Genomic DNA, 24,588 nt, shown 5'->3' on the forward strand with positions numbered 1-24,588 from the left:
TCATATGTGAACCTGTGAATCCTTTACTTGCTCACACATGGGTATAGATTTTTCTTTCAGCCTTTGTTTCAAAATATGAAATTAAGTTAATCTAAGTGTTTCCTTAGGTGAGTCAACAAAGAAAACGGAATAATTATTTATTTCAGAATAAACCTTTTCTTTTTCAAAATGCATGGAGTCTTCTTTTTCATAGCATTATTGAGGTATACTTGATATACAAAAAATGCACATATTTACTGCATAAAATTTGATGAATTTGACATATGCAGACACCCATGACACCATCATCATAATCAAGAAATATATAGATCAAACTTGCAGTAAAAAGATATTTTTAAACATCAGCAGCAAGCTCACTGGCCTTGTGAGGGCTTAACAAGGCACTGTTGAAAGAAAAATGAATGAATAGAAGTCCAATAATTTGATATCCAGGTAATCTGCCAAACTCAGTAAATGCGTGTCTCTACCCCAAGCTCTCCAGTGGTTCTTCTCTCTTTCCAGAGTCAACTCCTATTAAAATATTGCCTTGATTTCAATCCACTTGCCCAGTTTATATCCCCTCTTGGTGTTCAAATGCTCCTTCTTCCGTCAGTTAGTTAGTTAGTTAGTTAGTTAGGGAACAAATAATGTTCTGAAGAGTCATATACAAGCTTCAGTTTCTGAGGAAGCCCTAGGAAGTGTTGTCAAGCAAAATTCACAGAGACTTCATTCTCCTCATATGCCCAAGAGTTTCTTAAAATAAAATTTTCTCTAAAGGAGATTTTTCTGAGGCTTGTATTAGCATACACTTTTATGGACTTGATTTATGTGTAGATAGGTAGCCACATAACTTCCAAAGTAATCAAAGGTTGGCGGGTCAGGCTGACACAAGGGCTATCTGGTCCAGAAGACTTTATTGGATGCTTTCTCATTGAAATGCTGCTGCACTCAGTAGTCAAATGCTGCTCCTCTGTCCACTCCACTGTGCAATTTCCATATTTCAATTATGAGAAGCTAGAAAAGTTTTCGCAAATTTTCAGCTAGAGCTACTACTTTTGAAATGTTCTTTCCTGGCCCAACAGTGAACCAACCTCGTAGCCTTCAGGGCACTCTTTTTAATCAGGTTTTTACCTGAGTGCTGTAGGGTAAATTAAATAGGATGGCCATTAATTAGGATTGCAGCTATGCACACTCCTCCCTTAGACGTCATCACCAGGACCTAAGTCTCCATGACAGGGTGATAGCTAAAGAGAAGAGCTAGAGTCTGCTTTTTTTTTTTTAACACAGATACAAAAATCTTCATCTTCTATATAATTATGATGAAGCATTCTTTTTAGAGCTTTCTTTCAGGCTGGAGAGGAATGGAATATTTTAGGCTTCCTTATAGCTATAGTTAAGAAAGGCCCTCTGGGTACCTACTCTAACCTTCCTCTGTCTCAAGACTCCCATGTGTCAAGATTCAGAATAATTTTATATTATTTCTGAAAGTTCTTTAACACTGTACATGCTGCCAGTGATTTGGTGAACAAGAGCTTTTTTTTAGATTTTGTAAGCTGAATATGGAATCTACGGTTCTTCTGACTTGATGCTTCCTAGCAGTTAACCAAGGGGCTGATCCTAACTCACCGCTTGTCCAAGCTTCCATGTGCCTGCTGAAATATCTTACTTTGTAGGGCTGGACTTGATTTTGCACTGGCTCTAGAGTCATGCCTTCTGTTAGAAAATAGGATCTGTTACATTTGTTGTACACCAGAGGCTAAAAGTGTGAGCAGCCTTTGGGCACATCTTCCAAAAAAAAGTTCTTTTGAGAATTAAAGAAGGTTATAAATACAAAATCACATGATCTAGTTATAGCTCTGTTGAGACATTTCTCAAGATTTTACTATAAAAATATGTCAAATTATGAAATTAAACAATAAGATAATTTTTTTCGGGTGCCTCACATTCTCTTGGCATAAGATATCATTAAGTTCAAGACATATAACAAAACATATAAAATTAGAGTAATATGAAAATAACTGTTTTCTATGAGTTAGTGGTAGCCATAGCCATAATAATGAATTATTTTACAACCAAGTTTACCAGAATTTGATGTGATTTTTGGTAGCCATTTATGGAAAAAAAGAGAAAATAAGTAAAGCCATGAGATGAAGCAGCAAAATCTATGTGTGTGACTATGTGTACCTATACTATACTGTGGCATGAGACCTTGAAATTAAGGCCTAATATTATGTGTGCTTTGACATCGGGGAAAACTGGGAAAGCCTTCCATGGCCTAACTACACTACACATTCCACTCTACTCCATGGATAAAACCCTCAGCCAACACTCATCATGAAGACCAATCATGGTGCCTTCTTATCATTAAGTAGTGGGTTCACATCCAGACCAGCCCAGAGAATTATTCAAACAAGCTAATCATAACCAACCAGGGAGCACCTCACCTTTGTTACTACCAGGCTTGTCTCCCACAGATCTTGATGAATCACCTTGTGCCTAAGTGCAATCCTTGTGTGATCCTATATGCCATGTGATGCCTCCTTCTAGGCTCTGGGTATATGTGACTAGTAAATTATTGTCAGTCTCATCTGTTCAGGGTCATTGTCATGCGTTTGTCATCTCCATAACCCTAGGGAAGATATCCTTCCTTCAACAAAAGAAGAAGCTACCAAAACATATGTATATCCATATGTGCTTGTAACTGTGTATTTCACAAATTATTCTTGAACACATATTTTTCTCCTTTAAATAAAGATCAAATTGAGAACTTGTTATTGATTTATGAAGCTCTTCTTTATTCTTAATTTGTATTGTGCCCTCATAAAATATTTCTTCCCTGGGGAAACTTTGATTACACCTTAAGAAAAATTAGCATTGTTGTACACATGTGCTATAGCCGAATGGACCAAACAATCATCTTAAAAATTGTTTCATGATGGACTAAATGCTAAAACATTAGGGAGAACTGTTCTATTCTAAAAATAATTAAGCATATATAATCTCAGATAAACAGGTGATTTGCAGTGAGCATTTTATAGACCTTTTGTCTAAGCAATTCCTAGCAACAAAGTTATCTTATCTCTTGCATCATGAGCCGCCTCCCTAGTTCTGTGTAATATGAACTAATCTAGGGTTAAAATGCAAGTAGTCAGGCAGACAAGATTGAGTTGGAGTGTTTTGAAGTGTGCCAAAAATCCCTCTCGTACAAACATTTCTTCCTATGCTGACTTAATGCCTAAAATTCCCACCATTGTGTCCAATTCTTTTGAATGATTCATTCAGAAAAACTGTGATAAAAGAAATATATTATCTGGTGGTTTTTTAAAAAATTTTATCTTTCAAAGCTAATGGCATTCTCAGGGAAAGTGATTGAAGAGAGAAGCATTTAATGTCAGTCAGAATTTTTTCCCCTATCTTTTGAAAGCAAGATGCTTGGCACTTCTGGCCAATTTAGGGAAAACTTCTGCTTATCTGTCACGATGAGGTCCAAATCAAGGACTAGTGATGTAACAAAGGGAAGACCACTAAAGACAAATGCTTTTTACCTAGGCTACATTCTACTTAATTGCTCCTGAGCATTTAAAAAAAATTATTTGAAGTCAACTTCATTTTAATATAGGATAATAATCTCATTGAGTTACTGTGGTTAAATAAAATAATTTAAATAAGATACATAATACAAAGCATCCTTTCTAATAAGTTCTCTATAAATAATAGCTATTCTATGGTTTTGGATATTTACTTGCACTATTCTTAGATGTATGAAAACAATGAGCTTTATTTTTCATTCTACAATTTAATCATCTCCATTATCTTTTTATCTCCCCAGGGTGATATATACCATCTATATACCATTTATACTTACCTTTGTCTATTTAGATTTAGTCTAACCCAGTAATCTTCTTCTTATCCAATGATTGTAAGTATTTAAATGCTAAATATCTTTAGATATTTTGTTCAAATTCCATAAATGTCCAAGCCTTCAGCCAACTCACACACCACGTACTCCCTTCCAATATGGCATCTGGATCAATGGATGGGAAGTTAAGAACTTTTGTGATCTCATGGAAGGGCTCCTTAGTTCCACCTCTTTTAGTTCTTTAGTTCTACTCATTTCAGACTGAAATGAATAACTTTATACATCCTGTGTTTTTCACCCAAATTTTCAAATTATTGAGACCTATACTCACACTCTGTAATCTAAACCTCCAGTTCTACGTCTAAAGGGAACAATACTTCATTGTTGAGAAACTTCTCCCTGCCCCAAAGACCTGGCTTTCAAAACTTCTCTTAGTCTTGAGACTAGTGTCCATATATGGTATCTCTGGTCCCAGGGGAATGATTCTCTCATCTCTTGTGATTATAAGTCTCATAGTTTAGCCAGAGCAGAGGGCTGAATAAAAACATGATATGGAAAAATAAAACTAAATGGCAACAGATTAATATTTGAATAATTTATCCCCATTCCAAATATTAATGCTTATTAAAAATTATGACAGTCACATATATTTCCAGAGAAAAAAATCTAGTTGCTGGTACGAAAGTGAAGATTCAATTTGAAAAGTGTCAAGTGACTGTCCTTCAAACCAGCAGCCAAGTGCATCCTCTAAGCAAAAACAAAATAAAACTTTTTAAAAGTCTGGTTGTGTGAATGAATCATAAATTTCTCAGGCCAGATGGTATTAAGTTGTTGCCTGCCAAATACCCACATCATTTACAGTACTACAGTAAATGAAATTAGCACTAGTTGGCACTTGGAATTGTCAAGTGTTAATTTGCTAGACATCCACAATCTTCCTTATGCTTGCTGCATGATTATAGCTGTTTTTATAGGTACTGTTTTAAAAATGTATTAACATGCTTTTCTGAGACCACAGTCATTTTCACAGGTATCTAGGTCCCTCCTTGGAGATATACACAAACAGGAAGTAAGTTACAGAGGGAAAACTTGGGGACCAGGTTTTGGATAACCTGAGCTCCAAAGGCAACCGTGTTAAGTTTGAGTTGTCCCCTTAGATCAGTCACTTTAGCCTCTGGACTTTGATTCACCCTCTTCACAATAAAAATATTTGCTGCCTCAGTGGTTCCTCTCAACTTTAATGTTCTGTGATTCTGGAATTTTATTCAAAGGTTAATTTTGACTCAAGACCAGATCTGTCTCTGAATGTGTTCCCACACTTATTTCTAAGATGTCTTTCCATTTGCCATATCAAGGGCTCTAGGCTAATGTTCTTAGCAGTTGGTAAGCATATCAAGACATCATTAAGATTTTTTTTAAAGATTTTATTTATTTACTCATGGCAGACACACAGAGAGGGAGAGAGAGAGGCAGAGGGAGAAGCAGGCTCCACACAGGTAGCCCGAGGTGGGACTCGATCCCCGGTCTCCAGGATCCGGCCCTGGGCTGAAGGCGGTGCTAAACTGCTGTGCCACCCATCATTAAGAATTTGATAAAAGCCTTAAATTCTTTTCCAGAAAAATTTTGCATACCATTTTAAGGATTAACTACATATATGGAAAGGTATGGAACCATAAAACCAAAATAAAGTACCTTCGGTCTTCTTGTATATATTCAATACTATTTAAGATAATTTCCTGCACCTATCCATTAGAGGCTATTATCATGTTCACTAGATTTATAACATGTATTTAATATGTAATGTTTAATGCAAAATTTTGTATATATACGTGTGTGTGTGTGTGTGTGTCTAATTACAGATTCTCTCACTCTCTCTTGCAAGTTATCTTTGCTAAGGATTGGTCAGTGACTATGTTCAACTTAATTTTTTTCACTCTTGTAATGGGGAATAATTCTGTAATAATAATAATAATAATGTAATAATTCTGTCTTCATATCCCTGGCCTTCTTATAGGCATTCTACAAAGATGAACTCTAAACGTGTCATAAATCTGCATTGTTTTCCCCTGCAGGCATATAGGAAGTTCAGGCCCCAAGATTTGGAATCACATGTCCTGTCCCAGGTTGCCATGTCAGAGTGTGATAGTCAGGCTTAGAGCCCAGGCTTACTCTGACTCCAATGTCTTGTTTTCTCCACCACACTATGTATTTCTATTTAAATAAAATCAACCGAATGCTCATTTGTACTGCTTGCCATTTGCAGCATATACATAGAAAGTAGGTGTGGGGTAGGGGGCAAGCATCTACATGATTTCAAATCTACCGACCAATTCAGATGCACAATGAAACTCACTGAGTCCCTGCAATGCCTAAAGAAGAGAAATAAGATAGTAGGGGTTCAGTTGCACTTTGTATCTAATAGACCCATTGATACGTTGCTTTACTGAAGAAGCTGAATTTTTCATTCAATTTCTGAGAACTTGAGAAGTATATTGACTTCTCAGGAATCCTGATCCCCGCCCCTCACCTCCCCTGCCACACACACACACACAAGCCCCGTTTTCCTGCTTTTGTTCCTCTGTCATCCATAAAGGTCTGTGGCAAGTGTGTTCATGTGTGTGCATTTGTAGTGGGGGCCAATGAGGAAAATTATATGGGGCTCCGACATGCACTATCCCCCATTCCCTTCCTTCCATGTGACAGGGGAAGTGTGCCTGGCTTCTCAGAGGATGAAAATGTCATTTGCTTATTATTAGGGGATATGAGGCTAAATGAATCACCTCCTAGAGCTGTTGTCTTCTCTCAGGATGATGATTCCTGGTGTCTAGGATAGAAGTTTTGCTTCAGGAAGAAAATCTTGTTAGTTATCCCACAACTACCAGCCTTCCTGACAACTTGTATATCTTCCTAATCTGAATAATAGTGGTTCCTATGTGCAAATAGGCATTGTTTTTTTATTGTTAGATTTAAGCTGGGAATTGAAAAGTCATATATAGTTTAATCATTCTCTAAGTCTTCTACGTGTCTGTAGTATATCCATACAATCACATATTCATGTGGCTTATGTAATTCTGATGCCTTTCATCTCTATCCCATCAATAGAGGCAATTATTCTTATTTTTACCTAAGGATTATATGGCATTTGCTAGGTATCAGATATTAATTTTCTTTTTTACAAATAATTACTGGGGATGCCTGGGCAGCTCAGCCATTAAGCAGCTGCCTCCAGCTCAGGGCATGATCCCTGGTCCCAAGATCAAGTCCATTGGGCTCCCTGCATGGAGCCTGCTTCTTCCTCTGCCTGTGTCTCTGCCTCTCTCTCTGTGATTATCATGAATAAATAAAATATTTTAAAAAATAAAAATTAAAAATGTAAATACTCAATTATTGTATGTCTCATTCACCTGAGAGGAAGATGCCCATATTTACCTGCATTTTACAGAAGAGGAAAGTGAGGCTCAAGGAGGCTCACTAATGTGCTCAGGGACACATTCCTAGTAAATGGTAGAACTGGAATTCAACCCCTGGGAAGTCTGGCTCCATCAATCTGTGAACTAGTCATGAAAAAAAGCAGACCTCAATGTAACCAGAAAGCTGTGGTAGGCAGAAAGAAGTCTACATCCCCATTCCTAGAATTTGTGACAATGCCCTGTTCCATGGCAGAGAGGAATGAATTAAAGTTGCAGCTAGAATTAAGATTGATTCAGCTGACCTTGAAATGGAAGAAATTAACCTGAATTGGCTGGGTAGACTTAATGAACCACAAGGATTCTTATAAGGAAATACAAAGGTAGGAGGATCAGAGAGAGGGAAAAGTGCCAACAGAACCAGAGGTCAGAATAATGTGGGTCCATGAGACAAGGAATGTGGGCAGCCTTCAGAGCCAGAAAAGGTGAAAAAATGGATCTTCCCTAAAGACTCCAGAAGGAATGCAGCCCAGTCATCTCATTTTAGATTTCTGACCTCCAGAAATGTAAGATAATAAAGATGTCCTATTTCATGCCACTGCATTTATAACAATTTGTTATAGCAGCCAAAGGAAACTAATACAAAACAGTGAGTAATTTCTAAATGACATTTGAGTTAAGAATGCAGCCCACGGGATCCCTGGGTGGCACAGCGGTTTGGCGCCTGCCTTTGGCCCAGGGCGCGATCCTGGAGACCCGGGATCGAATCCCACCCACGTCGGGCTCCCGGTGCATGGAGCCTGCTTCTCCCTCTGCCTGTGTCTCTGCCTCTCTCTCTCTCTGTGTGTGTGTGACTATCATAAATAAATAAAAATTAAAAAAAAAGAATGCAGCCCTCAAAGTTCACAATTTACTAGGTATGAGAACCTCAAGTGTTACTCAAACTTTCTGCATCTCTGTTGATCTTTCTGTAAAATGGAAAAAGGTGTTTTTATGGTATATGATTGTTAGGACTATGTTGCCACAGGGTAAAAAATGGTACCACCTAAAACACAGCTTTATTTTTTGAGTGGAAGTTTCCCTCTGGAATCGTGTAGGAGACTAAAATAGAATAAAGATAAAATAGAAGATAAAAAATATGTAGAATCTCCTGTGATTGTTAAAATAGTATATGCAAAGCATCCTCTGCAGAGTGCTGAAATGGAATTTATACACAAACAGAATAGTAGTGATGGTGTTGATGCTAGTGTTTAATAGAGTGTTAGTGTGGGATGTGGGATTGAATCAGGGATGTGGATTGTGCATCTGAGACTATCCCTGTTAGAGGGAAGTGCTCTGGAAGTATACTTGACTTCATTTTTTAAAAGGTTTTATTTATTTATTCACGAGAGACACAGAGAGACACAGGCAGAGAGAGAAGCAGGCTCCATGCAGGTAGCCTGACATGGGACTTGATCCTGGGTCTCCAGGATCACACCCTGGGCCGAAGGTGGCACTAAACTACTGAACCACTGGGGCTGCCCATAGACTTGACTTCAAATTCAACTCTGCCACCTACTATCTATGATTTGGGCATATTTATCCAAAGGTTAAACCTTCCAGAAATTCCAAGCTTACAGAGTTTTGGGGAAGTCTAGTTGCGTTGACGTAAATAGAATGCCTGGATTCTAGTAGGTACCCATGAACTGTCCCTTGCAGTATTATAACTCACTCATTGCTCCATGCTACAATTAACTGAAGATAGCATTCTAAAAGTTCCAGCAACCATCTATCCCCTTTTAGGTAACGGGATCATTTTGGAACCTTCCATCCACTGTTGCCCAAATCCAGTGTGGCTCTTTCAAATGGGTTCTGCGTTATTTGTTTTCGGTAATATTGAATATCTCGTAGTACTCAAAATCAAAATAATATGTAGTGATTCTGCCAAAAACAGAGTTATCTAAGACTAAATCAATAGCTGGAAAATAATAGCAGCAATAAAGCACTGAAATTTGAGGTTGCACTGAAAAGTGACAGCCATTGTAGGTCCACAGCATATCTATCAATAGCTCACCTCATTAATACAGTCAGCCAATATTGATTTCAGGGAGAGTGATTATATGCTAAATTGACAACTGCATAACTGATTTTTCTGGGGTAGAAGAAAAGAGGAATGAAAGCCACCTACCCATCAACTACTGTAGCACTTTGCTGACTGCCCTTCTGATGAGTACTGCACCTTTGGTGCGAAGTTCACCTTGCTTGGGTTAGTTACTTACAACGGAAAAGGAAAGGAAATGTGATTTTGGAAAAATATCTAGACTAATATGTCCTTAAATGATTGACTTTCCTAATATTTTGAGGCTGTTTTATATTTTTTATATTTTACGATAACAAGCGAATCTCATGTAAAGAATCCTGATCATTATATTTGCAAGAGTCTCAAGTTCTTACATTTCATTTGGTGCTAATTAATCCACTAAATGATTCATCTGCCAATTGCACCTAGAATTGTAACAAATGTTTCTGCTCAAAATATTCAGTTAAAAATGATCATTTTCAGTTACGACACCTAGTAAACATGTCATCGGAGACCTGAAAAAGTATCTTTGAATGGGAATAAAGCATGTGTCTGTGAACATTATCACTTGAAGACATGAATTAGATGTAAATAATGATACACAAATGGCATAATTTTACTTCCTTATTAGATTGCATTATTTTAGACTTTTTGAGAATGAACCAAGTTAGGATTATTTTTGCTGAAATATCTAGTGTTTTCTTTTATAAATCATAGTTGTATCTCTCAATAGTACCAGACCACACTTTTAAAGTAAGCTCATAATAATATATAATTATATGTGTATAAGGTTGAAATCCAGTGCTCTATTTTCACTAGGTCAGCTCTCAGCTTTCAGAGGACTTAATTGTATATGATGCGTGTGTGTATATGTATGTAATGGTAGTGGTAGTGGTAGTAGTAGTACAATGTGTTTGTGCGGGATGGGGTCGAGAACAAAAGTCCCTTTATCACTAACAATTGATATGACAAAATCGCCAAAAACAATTGTCAATCTCGAAATTTTGAAACAGTTGAATCAAGAGAAATTTTATGAGATCTTAATCCCATAAATTATTTGTGTTTATAAAAATGATAAAGAAAATTAATAATAATTGGGGAATCAATATTGTTGGTAATTAGTTCTTGTCAAGACCTGAAAATGATTCTTTCTTGCATGGCTTTAATTGCCTTTGGGAAAAGATTTCTATGTATTAATATGGATTCAAAGTCCAGTCTCTGTGGAAATTAAGTGGTTCTCTTGCAAAGAGTGCATGTGTGTTTGCTCAGGAAGCTACAGCAGGATACAAATAAAGCAAGCCAACTCTGTCTGGGTTAGTGGTTAATGAAAACATTGACAGGCTAAGGCTACTTAGAGAGTCCAGAATCTCAGAGCAGCTGATGAGATCAAATGTGAAGAATGACTTTGAAGCCCAGAGAATACCGGTACCGGGGAATCTCAGAGGATTGTTCATTCCCTACCATCTGGTAAAAGGGCCTTCATGCTTTTTTTTTTTTTTTAAAATCTCTTAATTGAGGTCTGACATAAAAAAGCCATACTTATTTATTGTTTACAACTTGATGGATTTGGAGATAAGTATTTATCTATGTTTTTATTTATTTTTTTAATTTTTTTTAATTTTTATTTATTTATGATAGTCACAGAGAGAGAAAGAGAGAGGGGCAGAGACATAGGCAGAGGGAGAAGCAGGCTCCATGCACCGGGAGCCCAATGTGGGATTTGATCCCGGGTCTCCAGGATCGCGCCCTGGGCCAAAGGCAGGCGCCAAACTGCTGCGCCACCCAGGGATCCCTTATCTATGTTTTTAAAGCAGAGCTTAGAATCACACAGCAGAGGCACCTGGGTGGTTCAGTCGGTTAAGCGTCTGCCTTCAGCTCAGGTCATGATCTCAGGGTTCTGGGATCCAGTCCTGTGTCAGGCTCCCTGCTCAGTGGAGAGCCTGCTTCTCCTTCTCCCCCTGCTCCTCCCCCTCACTCTTGTGCTCGCGCTCTCTCTCTCTCTCTCTCTCTCCCCCCCTCTCTTTTTCTGTCAAATAAATAGAAAAGAAAGAAAAGAAAAGAAAAGAAAAGAAAGAAAAGAAAAGAAAAGAAAGAAAAGAAAAGAAAGAAAAGAAAAAGAGAAAAGACAAGAGAAAAAAGAATCAAACAGCAGATGCATTGGAACCAGATGTGTGTAAGAATTTTACCCAGCCTCCTGAGAGCCAAGAAGGAACTGAATCTATACCAAGGGATAGTTAGGGAAGATCCAGCTAATTGTCACTGACAACCAGCTCTTGGGTTGCAAGCCAACCATGTGTCAATGGACAGACCTGCAGCAGAGAAACAGTATCCGCTCAGACACCAACACATCCAACTTATATTTTTTCTTTACAAATAAAAATATAAATATATCCCAAAGCTTCAGAAAAACTATGTGAGTGTTTAAAATACTAAGAAAAGGAAAAGATATGTGATTAGTAGCTGGACCAGCCAAATATTAAAATGTAAGTTCTGAAAGACTGATACTAAGATAATCGTGTCATGGCATTAGTCAAGATGAGCAGAATGAATAGAGTACCCAGAATAAACTGGAGTGAGTCACCAATTCAATTTTTATGGAAATGAATGTTAAGCAATATACTTGAGTTTACATTGCTTGTGTTAAATAATCCACATTTATATTGTAAAAGCATTTACGTTTTTAGTTGCAGCTCCTACTCTATTATTGCATTCCCTTATGTGTCTTTTTTCTTTTTAATTTTTGAAGAAAAAAAAGTCTTTAACATGTACTATACAAATGATTCATGTTCATTATTTTAAAAATTTCAAGAAATATAAACTGGTGAAAAGGAGAGGAAAAGGAAAAATATCTCAAATCTCTCCACTCAGAACATTTAGTGTCCATCTTCTCAGATGATGTGACTCCAAGTATATATATGAAGGTAAGAGGCCAGATGTACTGAAGGATGGAGGGACAGGAACCTAACTAAACAGATTGAAACTGATTAGCCAATAATGGTACTACATGTAAAATTAATAAAGGTCATCTTAATGAAATAAATTTTTGTTAAAATCAAATGACTTTATCAAACTGGTTAAAAAAGAAATTAGGGTATAATTAGAAGAGCTGCTGAATGTTATCCGTAGGCTTTGTTATCTTAAGAATTCTGAAATCTTAAATCTACCTACATTTGAGAAAAGCAATTGGAAGAAGTCTCTATGAAAACTTGGTCACAGTGCTTTTATTTTTAAAATATGTATAATTTAAATTATACTTTATGCTTTGTATTTAAATGCTATGAATGACAACAGAATTAGCACACTAATCTCCCTTCCTATCTCTCTAATATATTGACTATACTTTTTGAAATTTGAAAATGTATGGCCTTCATATTGGATTATGTGGCCCTGATTCCCATCTATTTTATCTTGGTTATCTATGTAGAATAATTCAACAATCCTTACCAGTTCTTTTCCATTGCTTCTATACTCCTGAATTATTTTTCTTTGCTTTACCTCTGTATTTCCTCCACATGGTCTAATAGATTGTTTTCCATTTTCATTTGTTTCTCCTAAGACATGTATCTAGCTTTTGATTCATTGACCAGTCTATCATATGTGTAAATACAAATTGTTTTGGCTTGGAATTAAATTCTCAGATATCATTCTTTTCTGCACAAAGTTTCCCACAGTATTATTCATTTCTTCTGAAATTGTACACTGCTGTAGAAAGTATCAACTATTTCTTCACTCAATAGTGAATATCAAGCTTATCAAGAGCCTCTAATGGCTAGACACCAATCCAGGAGGAGTGACAATAAAAGTCAAAATCTCTGCCCTCACAGAGATCACTTTCTAGTGGAGGAAAACAAAAATATATGAGCAGGAATCATGCCAGTTTGGATCAAACATGTAAGGCAGTGGTTCCTGTCCTCTGGCTTCTCAAACTGGACTTGACCAAGGTTCTTACCTTGGCTGGAGAAGCAAAGAGAGGGACAGAGGAAGGGCCACATGGCCAGGAAGTCACATTCGATCCTTTCTCAGGAAAAGAAAAGATGCAGATCTAGTTCCCACATCCTCTTTATTTTCCCAGCCCACCTCCTTCAAAGCAAGCAAATTGCAGCTATCTAAGCAAGTTGAATGAATTGCTGCAAATCACAATGACAGGACCCAGAATCTTTCCTCTCCATGGTGAAGCTGAAGCCTACCAGTGCTGTCAGGTGGCAACAGGCTCCAACTGAGACCCAGATTTGAAGACCCCGAGGGACGGGCAATAATATATGTTGAAATTTTTGAGAGAGTGTGGATGCTCCATACATTGCTAGTGGGAATATAAAATGGTATAGTGACTTCAGAAAATGGTTGGGACATCTTAAAATGATGAAGATAGTTGCCATTTATGACTTAGCAATTTCACTTGTAGGTAGAGGCCCAAGAAGAAACAGAAATATACACCCACACAACAATCTGTGCACAGATGTTCAGAGTAGCATTACCCCACTAGCCAAAAAGTAAAAAGAACCCAAAGTCTATCAACTGATGTGCAGATAAACAAAAGTACAAATGCAAACTACAGTTTAGACTAACCTTGGAAATGTTATGCTAAGTGAAAGAAGCCAGTTGTAAAAGACGACACATGGTATGATTCTATTTACATGAACATTCCTCTCACTTTTGTACTTCACCTCAGGTCTACATCTCCCTTAAAGATACATTTTCTCCATCAATAATTGTACATAGAAGTTGTTTATTGTTGTTTTTTTTTTTCCTGAAACACTATTTTTTACCACTGGTCTCATTGTTTGACATTGCCACTTTCAGATTCCTGCCCTCTAGCATCTCTAACAGCACCTAGGTTGGCTCTCCTGCCACAAAATTGCAACACGTCTTGTCCATCTTTGGTTCAAACATCTTACCCCTGATTAGTCTCTTCCTCCTCAAATTTAGTATCATTAATTAATATGTTTACAAGTAAAAACAGTCATATAAACTTCTAATTTAATGATAGTTTCTCCTGTGTCAAAAGTTTTCTTTGGAGGTGGGATGGGAGGTGGGTGTCCTCTCCTCCCCCCACCCAAATGACTGAAATAGTTCAAGAAAAAGCCTGATCATGACCTGATTACTGGACTACTGTGGGTAACATGGACATTTGACACAACTGGCATTTCCAGAATATTCCTTAGGTGCTATGGCTGACATCTGTCTAGCATTATGGGATTGAAAGTAAGAAAGCAGTTGCCCATTCATATTCCAAAGGGACAAGAGAGACAGGGGCCATGAAAACCATAGCCATGTTTTTTTCTTAACTGAAAAGAGACACGGTATTGGCAGGAGTATAGCTATCATTTTCCTTCCTTTTTAGTTCTTACTGAAAGTCAGGAGCTTTTCTAGACTTGAGAATATCATCTCATTTGATCCTCACAACATACTCATTAGGTAACTAACACAGTATCTCTTTTGAAGAGATACTTCATTGAGATACAGATTAAGTAAAGCACCAAGTACAAATACGAAGAAACCAGTAGAGCTGAGATTTAAAGATTACAAGCTGGTTCCAGGGAACTTCTCCTTCTTAACTCTGCTGCCCTGCCTGCCCGTGGTGAGCATGAGAATAGAGATTCTTGGCTTTGCCAAGGAATTAATTCTTCTCAAAATAAACCAAAAGCTGCAGAGATCATAAAATGTAGTGACGGGAAAAAGTATCACTGCAAGTCTGGGAACACTAATTTTCTAATAAATCACTGGTGTCTTACGGTTGGGTTTTCCAGAACTCCCTTGATTCCTACATTTATATTTCTGGGATCTGCTAATAAGCAGTAGATTTATAGAACTTAGAAACTATGACTATGCATAGATTCTGATACATTGAAGTGCTTTTGGTGGTTTTATGATGTCATTTTACTTACAGGTTGATGGTGAAGCAGATTGGAGTGGGCGGACAGCCAACTGATGGCGGTCTCATAGGCAGATAATAGGAAACCCCATTTCTACCTCCTGCACACTTGTTAGTGATACTCCTCAACATGAACAGAAGTCTGAAAGTCACTGGTGCTGACAAATACATCTTGGGACAAGTTCCTATCCCCTCAGTCATGTTCATTTCCACTTCTTTGCAACACCATAAGCCAAGAGTGAAGGATCAGCTGTACCCAGACCACAGAAACATTCACGAGGGATTCTGCAATGGCCTAGCTACTGGACCAGTTGCTGCAAACACCACATTGATGCATAGTAGGGCTCTTGCACAGATGTCAAGACCAGACGTCATTAAACCATTTTAGTCACAAATCTGTACAAGTTGTTGGTTGAATTGGGTTCTGAGCAGTTCTTTTACCCCATGTCTGCCCACTGACACACCACTGGCTAGCATCCAACCAAATCAAGTTTTAGGTGAAATTTGAACCCTTTCATCCCATTTGTGCTTTGCTGCTCACCTCCCCGTCATGTCTACCCAGACTTGCCTCCAGACCCATGTTCCTCTCTTTGAACATAGTTTATCCACCTTGGTCCTTACAGGGCTGGTAATCTTTATACTTTCCTTCAGATTTAGAGAAAAGGCAAAGAGAGGAAACAGGACCTTCAGATTTAGAGAAAAGGCAAAGAGAGGAAACAGGACCATTTGAAGGATGGAGTGCATTGCGTATTAGTAATGCAAGTTAGTAACATTATGTAATTGGACCAAATGAATTACTGTTCTTGCTTATGGTAAAATCATTATTATTATTTGCTTAGACTGTGAATAAGACTTGTCTGTTGTTTGGAAATCATCCTTGTTCTTTGACATCACACAAAGTCCAGACTAGAAGTTAAAAATAATTGAAAGGCATTAACATTAGATGTAGCAATCCTGTGACTTCTGTGGATTCCTGTAGCCCATTGGTGTATCCCCTCGAGGTCTGCTGTGTTTGGATTAATTTAATAATATTGTGGAAATACCTTATAAATTATTATTTATGGCAACCTGGTAGCATTGAAACTATTATCTTCTAGTCTGAAGTATGCAAATTTTCTGAGCTGACACTGTCAGCCTCACCTTACAAAATAATTGATCAGACCACAAATATGATTTGTAATTAAAAGACAAAAAATGAATTAAGAATCTTTCCTTTTGAAGTAGTATACCTCATAAATGCTTTAATGGTAAATAAATTGATAATTCATATTTCTACATTCTGGAAAGGTAAATTTTTTGGAAGTTGCTTAGTAATTTGAATCTCATATATCTACAGAAAATGTACAGGATCTACACAAAGTAATGTCCAGGGATTGATCTAAATATTCCTTAAGTTACGCAAAATCATATCAATCTTTTGGAGTAATGTTAAATTTATACTGACTTCCAAGTACTACAGAGGAATTTATTAGATTTTATAAATGGCTCTCACAGGAGTTATACACTGTTCTTAAAGAAGAATACTTTTTTTTTCTTTTGCAATAAAAGCAAAATTCACTCTTGGTTTAAAATATAAAACCTCATGAGATGCCTGGGTGGTTCAGTCAGTTAAGCATCTGCCATCGGCTCATGTCATGATCTCAGGGTCCTGGGATAGAGCCCTCCATCTGACTCCCTGCTCAGCAGGGAGCCTGCTTCTTCATTTCCTGCTCCCCCTGCTTGTGCTTTCTCTCGCTATCTCACTCTTTCTCTCTCAAATAAATAAAATCATTTAAAAAATAAAAAGTAAAACTCGTAACAATCAAAATTAGGACAGCGAATGTGTTCTCTATACATTTCATTCTGGGTATGATTTTTAACCTAAAACCCTAAACACAAAATCACGTGGCTGATTTTTGAAATATGTATTATTACATCGTAGGCTAACTACTTGGTAATAAAGTCTGACCGTATTCCTATGAGAAAAATCTAATTACATTGGGTTGATTGCCAAAGAAATTGCTCCACAAGTAAAGTCACTTTATTGATAATATTATGTAAATTACCACAAGGAAAGTAGCGATCGAAGGGCTACTTTCATTGTTACATCAACCTGTGTGAACAAAAGAGCTTATAATTATCCTGCTTAATAAACTTAAAAGAAAGTTAGTGACATGTATTTTGTGAATCTTACACTTGACAAGAACTATAAAGGACCGTATAAAATCCAATCAATTCAGTTAATTGAATAAAAAAAGAAAGAATAAAACAAAGCTAAATTATTCTTTGAATGAATTTGTTCCTTTCCTTGTAAGTTAACTGTTATAAAATCAAAATGGACAGACCTTTGTACACTTTGTCTTCACGTGTCATTACTTCAGTACCTTAGTTATTGAATGTGACATTCAATTGATCGGTTTCAATACATGTTGCAAGAAATATACCCTTCTTCAAAAAAAAAAAAAGTTTTATCTTATATCACTAAGATCTAAAAATGCTTAGAGGCATAGTAAGTCATAACCTGTGACAGAAACTAAATGCTCATCAACAAGGTATTTATTTGTGCTACATTTACAACATGTTAAAATTTTTCTGAATTTCTGATTAACTTATGGAAGAATTAAGTAGCCTAAAACTCATAAACTAACTAACTTAAGCCTTACTATGTGATAATGTATGTATCTATCATAATGAAGAAAAAAAAAGGCGGCAAAACTCCTTGAACCTTGATAGTCACCATTTCCTCTGTGATCATCGTTTTCATTCTGTCTTTCCTGAGTCAAGTCAAGGAAGGAGGAAAGGAAGGTCTAGCAAATTCTCACTTTGGAAAATGTCCAGCATTTTCAGTTTGTAACCAGAACTCTTCCGAGAATAAGGATAAAACTGTGTAATAGGGACCAATGAGAGCTCCTAGTGTTCTAGAGCAGTTAAACTCCTCTTCTGAATTGAATGTCCCAAGGGCTTTTTACAGAAATGACTGGAATGGAGGTTAGGCATTCTAAGGCGATGGAAATCATTAAGTATCCGAGCCCTGTTCAGTTGGTCTGATGGACCTTGGACTAAGGGTAAAATTGAATTTCAGACTGAAAGAAGGTAGGTAATTGTTAATTTTTCAGATCAATCATTATGTTTGATTCATTGTATGATTTTAATAGGTCCAGTCAGAAATCATGGAATGGGATATGAGAAATATTCCTTCAATGGCTTATACAAATAAATCTACACCTCTCCTACTTTGTGCCCACAAATCTGAATCATCAGCTTTTTTGAGTTCTTACAATGAAAAATCTTGGAGCTCAAAAAATGGCAGAAGGGTAACTTATATGGTTACAGAATGAAGAAAAGCTTTAAGCCAGAAATGGCAAGACCAAAGGTTAGGCACGTAGAGACTGGAAACCATTAATGTCCTGAGCCTGAATCTCAAACAGCCAGAAATTAGTAAGATATGAGTTTCCTTTTCATTCTCCCCCTTTTTTAAAGAAAGATTTTACTTATTTATTCATGAGAGACACAGAATGAGAGAGAGAGAGGCATGACACAGGCAGAGGGAGAAGCAGGGTCCACGCAGGGATGTAGGACTCAATCCAGGATCAGGCCTGGGGCCGAAGGTGGTTCTAAACTGCTGAGCCACCTGGGCTGTCCCCTTTTCAATCTCCCTTAATGAAAGTTTGGTTACTATATGTTGGTGCATCTAACATCTGCCTGCAAAAAATAAAAATATAAGGATGTGCCATTTTTGAAAGATGTCTTTGTGGGTGACTTTGAGATCACTTGCCAATTTGAGGGAGAGCTGTTTTTTTTTTTTTCAGACAAAACAACAAAAATAAAATTGGCTTACTCAAATACTTGAGGACTAAACTTATCAGTCTACATCGCTTTTTATTAAAACTTAAGAGAAGCTTTTTGATTTTTTTACATCATTCTTGTATATTCTATAGCTCTGGACAAATCTATAATGGTATAGATGGTATGGTAATGGTATCCACCATTACAGTATCATATGGAGTAGTTTCACTACCCTAAAAATCCTCTGTGCCCCATCTATTTACCTCTTACTCCCTAACCCACCGCGGGCAATCACTGATCTTTTTACTGTTTCCATACCTTTGCCTTTTCCAGAATGCCATATATTTGAAGTCATAGAGTGTGGAGACATGTCAGGGTGGTTTCTTTCACTCAGTGATATGCATTTAAGGTTTCTCCTTGTCTTTTCATGGCTCAATAGCTCATTTCTTTTCCGCACAAAATAATATTCCATTATCTGGGTATACCAAAGTTTATTTATCCATTCACCTTCTGAAGGACAACTTGGTTGCTTCTAGGTTTTGACAATTGTGAATAAATCTACCGTAAACATCTGTGTGCAGGTACTTGTATAGACGTACGTTATCAGTTCCTTTGGATAAATACCAAGGAGTGTAACTGCCAGATCATATGAGAAGATTATGTTTCATTTTGTTAAAAAAAAAAAAAAAAGAAAGAAAAAAAAAAAAAAAACCCTGCCAAACTGTCTTCCAAAGTGGTTGCACCATTTTGCATTCACTTTGGCTATTCATGAGAGTTCTTGATGACCCACAGCCTCAGCGGCATTTGGTGGTGTCAGTGATCTAAGAATCCTGGCCATTCTCGTAGCGTGCAATGGCATCTCTGGCCATTCTCAAAGCTTCACAGTGGCAGCTAATTGTTTCTTTAATTTGTATGTCCCTGAGGACATGTAATGTTGGCATCTTTTCATGTGTTTATTTACCGTCTATCTTCTTTCATGAGGTATATATTAAAGTCTCTGTCCCATTTTTTAATCAAGTTGTCTTGTTATTATTGAGTTTTAAGATTTATTTGTATATTGTAGAGAATAGTTCTTTATCAATATATCTTTTGCGGGGATCCCTGGGTGGCTCAGCGGTTTAATGCCTGCCTTCAGCCCAGGGCATGATCCTGGAGTCCCATATTAGGTTCCCTGCATGGAGCTTGCTTCTCCCTCTGCCTGTGTCTTTGCTTCTCTCTCTCTTTCTGTCTCTCTCTGCCTCTCGTGAATAAATAAATAAAATCTTTAAAAAAATAAAAAATAAATCTTTCACAAATATTTTCTCTTAGTCTATAACTTGTCTTTCATTATGTTCACGGTGTCTCTTGCAGCACAGAATTTTTTTATTTTCATGATATCTATCCTATCAATGATTTCTTTCATGGATCGCATAGTTGGTGTTATATCTAAAAAGTCATCACCAAGCACTGGATGCTATATGTAAATGATGAATCACTAAATTCTATTCCTGAAAAAAATATATATAGAATAAATTTTATTTGAAAAAAATAATAAATAAAAAAGTAAAAATTACCACCAAACCCAATGGCCTTTTGAAAGAGCCAGCATTTGGTTATACCCGTCAATTTCATTTTTAGGTTTTAATTTATTGATTTTGTTTATAATTATTATTAATTAGCAACTTTTTCATTTAATAATATTTTCTTTTCTCTAGTTTTTAAGTGATACCTTTAATTTATTTTAAATACTTTTATGTAGTAAAGGTATTTCTTAAATAATAAAATACTTGAAATCACATTTTACAGGCCTTACACAATGTGCTCTCATTTTGATAATTTCTAATCTTTTTTGTGACATTCTTTTAATCTTTAATTCAAAAATGATTAAAAATTTGGTTGTTGCTATTACAGTTAATTTTTAATTTCATTTCATTGTGGTTATAGAATGTGGCTTTAAAGATCTTTGTTTTTTGGAAGTTTCATTGTGGCTAAGTACATTTTGTACCTAACTTAATTTTATGCTCAGACCATCAGACCTGATAATTCAACTTACAGGAAAGTGATATTTTTCTAAGAAATTAAGAGATTTGTGTACAAGTAATTTTATCACCACTTATAAAAAAGAAAAAATTGCAATCAATCAAATTGTCATAGTATCCATAAAGATAGCAATTTTGGTATAACTATTAAGAAATCTTACTTGAGAGTCGGGAATCTGGGGATATGAGAATTCCCAAGGTTTGGGAACCTCTAATGGAAAAGTACACAAAGCAGCATGCTCTGTAAAATTAGAAAATGATCTGCCTATGAACAAAAAATGACTAATTTGCACATATCACAAAGCTAATTATAATTGCTTTGTATAGTATGTTGGACATTGTATGTCTTACCTTGCTGATTTGGTTATGGGAAAACAGCTTAGGCCAATAAATATTTCACAAATTACATAGGGTGCAACCCACTTACCGAGCCACAGAAATCGAGATACCAAACTTACTCATCCAGCCAATGTCTCCAAGTAGGGTTTTCTTACCTCAGTCACATTCAACCCCCAAATTCTAATGACTTTTAAGGGAATTCCTAGTTAATTCTATACGAAATCTAATGTAATCGGGGAAAGGCTACTCAGAATAATAGTAAATGTCATGCCATTGTTGTCATTTTAAAAGACACACTTCTGTAATGGGTGCCTCTTACCCAAAGGATACAAAAAAGTGGACAGAAGAGGAGGCTTTGCAGTGAGGACCCTGCTCTGAGTGGCATTTTCAAAGGTGCTTTAAAGGCTCACAGCTAGGAGCTGTGGTTTTTAATGTACCTTTGTTGGGAAATGATCATGCACAAAAAGCAAATACCAGAATTTTATTAAAGGATTATTGCGGGTTTTTTAGGCATGCAAACAAAAGAGAAGTTTGTATATGATTTCCACATTTCCCAGAATATTCTGTCCATGTCCTTGAGGATGAAACGGAGGACATTTCAGGGAGCTTTAGTATTAAAACAAAACAAAACAAAAGTCTCAAAAGAGATCCTGTTAGGGTAAAAATTAACCTAAATAGAGAAACATCCTGAAAAACATATTTGAAATGTGTCAAGTATATCAGAGCCTACTATTGCAGGTTTGAAATACATTAACGTATGTTTCATTTATTTTTCTATTGCATCATATAAGTTTCTAGGTATTTGTTACTAGATATATAAATGTGCATATTATCTGTAAGTAATAGATTTAACCTCAAAACATTGAATTATGTAGGTCAGAAAAGGGTCAAATACCAGCAATTTCCCATCATGAACACAACAAATGTGAAAGAAGCTGTATCCAACCAGGACAGATCCTTTGTACACAGCCAACATCTGAAGAAAGCAGCTTGCCTCCTACAAAGAGTCCTAGAAATTGACTAGAGCCCAGGGCTTGAACAATAACCATCACCTCCAAAGCTGGACTCCAGCTAACAGCCATGCTTTATCTTTAGGGGTAAACATGCAGCTGACATAACAGCACTACTCTAGCCGGGTCTCCAAGAGTAGTGTGGAAGAATCTGGTGCTCCCACTGCTCTGGTGCTCCCGAATCTACCCGATGAGGACTGGAGCGAGGTTTCTGCTACCACCCAGAGCGATTGCATCCCAGTGCCTGCTCACACAAGAAGGACTCATGCTTCTCTACTCACCAGGTTCAAATTCCCCACAGCCCAAGGGTTGGTGCCCCTCTTCCAGAATCTAATGTTCCATCCTGTCAGGCCTCTGAATGGTCCTAGAACGAATGGGTGCCTGGACTCAGAGTGTTCACTCTTGCTTCAATCTATCAGGTTAGGTGCTGCCCTGGCAGGTTGGTGCGTGCTGCCTGTTTGTACATTTGTGCCTATGCTTTGCACTGACTTAGCTTAATGCCCAACATGTACACAGAACTATAGCAAGAGTGAGATGGGATTTAGGAGGGGCTGGGGAGGGTACCAAAAATGTATACTTTTCTGCCTCGAGGATGCTTATAACCCATTTTGGGGAAAAAAAAAACATTAAAATTGAAAGGTAGTGAAAACTACAAGTGATGCTGGAGAAAAGAATAAGATCATAATCTGAAAGCTATAGAAAATCGTGTGCTTCAGGGATGACGGAAAAAAATTGTTGTGGCCTGAAGTGACAAGAATGGCTTCAACAAAGAGAAATTTGGCTTCATTAGGGATTCTCAAATTAAGAAAATAGTATGAAAAGAGGCAAAAGGATGAGAAAGAAGATGTATATATTCAAAGCACAGTGACTAAAGATTTTGTTTGAAGTTTGTGGTTCACAAGGAAGAATGATGGAGATCAATTTGAGAAGTACATCAGAACAAGTCTACTCTGATGTCTACTCTAACCTATTGTTTGTCTGCTGAAACCTGTGTCTTGAAATCACAAAGAAAGAGGACATCACTGAGGAGGGACTTGTAAGGCCCTCAGGAAGCTGTCCATATGGCATGTCTTCCCAAGAAATACTTTATTTGCTCCCCACATCAGCTGGGGCACAGAAGTTTACTCTTTTCAGAAACAAATGTCAAAAGCACAAACTCCTTTCCTTCTTGGAGATTGACTTACCCTAGCATGTTTGGGCCAGCATTCCCTCAATTTCTATAGCATTCTTATTCCTGACTAATTGTCTGTCAGGAAAAAGTGATGTCAAAACAGTTAAGGAGGTAAATACATAAGGAAGAGCTCTCATACTGGAAAAAAACAAAGCAAAACAAAACTTTGGATTCCAAGGGCCTCCTTAGGACCTGCTTTAGCAGCAATAAATTAAAGGCAAAATAATCTCCCACTAAAGAGTTAAACTTAAAAACCCAATAGTAACATATACTAAAAGAAGACATTAAAATTATTCTAGTCTTTATATTTTGCTCATTTTACCCAAGTGAACCTATCTTTTTATATTTGTTCCATGAATCTAGAGGAAACAAAATTTTATGGTTTGTTCTCCTGCATTATAAATCTCCTGCAATTAATTTAATTAAATATTTTGTCTCATATTAGCAAGGTTTTTTTTTTATTGATTTTAGATGTCTTCTTTTGACTGTTATTGAAAGTTAATGGCTGAGCCATTTGGGGATGGCTCCTCTTGAGTTATTCTACATGACGGATTCTCATCATTGGCTTCACATCAAAATCCACAGAGCTCTTAAAAGTCCCAAAGCCCAGGCCAGGCCCCAAATCAAAACCTTTGAGAGAGGGATCTGAGCAGCAGAAATTTTGAACACTCTCCACATCCAATATGCAGCCAAGAACAAGAACCACTGTTCTACACTAATTTTTCCCAATCTATATTGGCTGAACTTCTTACATCTGAAATACAGTCTGCATTATCCCTTGGCACTAAGACACAATACTGACACTTTAGAAGATACTTATGTAAATCAGAAACACATATGCTATTACACTACATAGAAGTAACCCCATCTCAGCCAAACAGACCTCTGCCCTGCTGATAATCTGTTAAAATGCACTGACATCAAAAAATTGGTTGAACATCAGGTACTTTTACTATGGTGGCTTCTGTAAAGAAGAGGTGGTTTCTATGATAAAGTGTGGGATTAATGTTAAAATACACATTGTGAACTGAAACATGCTTCTGTAGACAGAAGGTTAAGTTGATGAGCTTTCAGGAATATTCTGTTCCCAAAACACTATAGTAAGCAAC

This window comes from Nyctereutes procyonoides, unplaced genomic scaffold (genome assembly GCF_905146905.1).
Source record: "Nyctereutes procyonoides isolate TBG_1078 unplaced genomic scaffold, NYPRO_anot_genome, whole genome shotgun sequence".
NCBI classification, from domain to species: domain Eukaryota; kingdom Metazoa; phylum Chordata; class Mammalia; order Carnivora; family Canidae; genus Nyctereutes; species Nyctereutes procyonoides.